Below are 2,635 nucleotides of genomic sequence, written 5' to 3'. Positions count from 1 at the left end.
CCATCTAGGAACCTCATCCATGTTACGCCATTTGAAGCGAGTCAATGTTAAGCTTTTGTGAAAATCAGAAACTTATGCCAAAAAATAACAACAAGCAGTCCAGCATCAGCTACCTCCCTTCTCTCTGTTAGACTGCAGCAGCTGCAATCTACATCCCCAACACCTTCATCATCAATATCCTCACAAGTGATCAGAGTTAGTCCTGCATCCAAGTTGCTAAGGCTAGATAACTCCTCCCCTATCCAGGACTCCTCAGATGAATCCTTGAGCGTTAGGCCCATTCATGTTGCTGCTCCTGCTGCTTGGGTGGATCTTCAGCGCAGAAGCAGACCATAAGAAGACTACTAGTATTTTACAACAATTGACTGTTAAACAATCCTTTGCAAGAGGAAGCAAGTATGGTAACTATCACCCAGTCGCACAGCGGATCACAGTCGCCATGGCAACTATACTAGTATTAGAACTGAGTCCAATATCCACCACTAATGCAGCAGGAATAAGACAGTTAATTGAGGTCCTGTGTCCACATTACCAAATTCCATCTCAAGACCATTTTACTAAACAAGCAATTTCTCACCTGTACCGGGTTAGAAAAAAGAAAATTATTGGGCTACAAAATGCCATTCTGCCCACTGTACACTTAACCACAGATATGGGGACAAGGAGAATGGGGAAAACTAAAGATTATATGACTGTGAGAGCCCTTTGGGTTGGTAAATCGCCTTCAGCAGCAGGAATAGAAGCAGCATCTAATAAACACAGCCAGATCTTTCAGAAGCAGGCTACTCTGCGTATCATCTGCTTCACTAAGAGGCATACCGCTGACAACCTGTTTGAAAAACTAAAGGATGTCATTGGAACATTGCTTATCCTGCTTGGACTCTCCTGAGGATATGTGATTTCTGATAACAACACCAATATTGTTAGAGCATTACAGCGGGGGGGGGAATTCCATCACATTCCCTGTTTTGCTCTCACAATCAACTTGGTGGTACAGAAATTTTTTTTAAATGACAGTGACATGCAGGAGATACTGTCTGTGTTTCGAAATATTTTGTGTCATTTTCAGCATTCTGCAACAGCATGTAGGAGAATGCAGCAGCTGCAGGAAGAATAGAATTTAGGGGGAATGTACTTTGGTCTAGCGCAGTGGAGAATTCTTTTCATGTTGTGCAAGGTGCTTAAACCATTCGAAATAGTCACCTGTGAAGTGAGTTCAGACACTGTTAGCTTGAGTCAAGTGATTCCCCTAATTAGACTTTTTAAAAAGCAGCTAGAGAAATTGAAGGAGGAAATGAAACAAAGCAATTCCACTAACTATGTTGGACTTTTAGATTAAGTACTTTATTCGCATCGCCAGGATCCAAGAGGTATCAACAACTTGAAATTGGATCATTACATTTTCGCAACTGTGCTTGACCCTAGGTTTAAGAGCTATGTCTTTTCTTCCTTTCCAACTGACCCAAATCTCAAGAGATGCAATGAGCTCCTGGTCAGCAAGCTAGCAGCTCAAGTGCTACATGACACAACAATGTCTCCTCCTTAGGTTTCTCTGGAAAATGCTGCTAGTGAAAAATTTAACCCAGTGGTGATGCAAATGAGTCAACACAACATTTTGCTGTGGTCTAAAAGAATAGCCCAAAAATCGTGACAGCTCTGCCGTAAAACTAACTACAAATTCCATGAGAAAGGCCATTACCGGCAATTATATCAAAGTACACAGACTTCTGTGATGGTGGATTCCAGTATTGTTTGAGGATGATGAACACAATGATGAGGGTGAACATCATAACAGTGTAGATTGTAGGTGCTGAGATCTAAATGAGAGAAGGGAGGTACGTAATGCTGGTATGCTTGTTAATATTTTGGGTAAAATGGCATGTTGGCAATTTTATGTTTTTCTACAGTAAACTTTCACCTTTATTAGAGAGGTGTTTTTTTCTTTAAAAAGATACAAGCTTTTTATTTACATTTTTGTTTCCCTGACTTAAAATCACTATGCACTTGAACAAAGGCTTTAGCATATTAGGTAGAGGGATTGGTATCATCATGACTGAGACAGGAGAGTGACAAGAACAATGCCACCCCTTCTATTTCTGTATGAGCTATGGCAGAGTAGAATGTCACTGGAGACTTTTAAGAACACTGACCACCCTATTATTATAATTTCTGTTTCAGCACTGAACCCTGCCACCTCTCCTGTTTCTGGGTGAGCTATGGCACAGTAAAATGTGACTGGAGACTTTTAATATCACTGCAGACCTATTATTTGAATTTCTGTTTCAGCACTAAACATTGCCACCTCGCCAATTTCTGGGTGAGCTATGGTACAGTACAATGTGACTGCAGATTTATACCAAGACTGCCAGCGCTATTATTGCCTCTATATAGAATTAATGATGTCTACAAGTTATGAGGGCACTGAGTAGTTGAGGTCATTGTTTCTAGTGCTGCATTAATGGTTCTATATATCCCTATAGTCATATTTACATGTATATTACTCAGTACATCTGATTGCTAATTATAGAGGTTTAATAATTAATATGTTATGACTCTAATGTGAATTCCAGTTATTCAAAATTACTCATGAATCAGTAACTTGTTTAATAAGAGAAAACACAGAGACAGCTGTATA

The sequence above is a fragment of the Mixophyes fleayi genome, chromosome 3, assembly GCF_038048845.1.
Source record: "Mixophyes fleayi isolate aMixFle1 chromosome 3, aMixFle1.hap1, whole genome shotgun sequence".
NCBI classification, from domain to species: Eukaryota; Metazoa; Chordata; class Amphibia; order Anura; family Limnodynastidae; genus Mixophyes; species Mixophyes fleayi.
The sequence above is the reverse complement of the archived record's forward strand: the minus strand, read 5'-3'. Positions refer to the sequence as shown.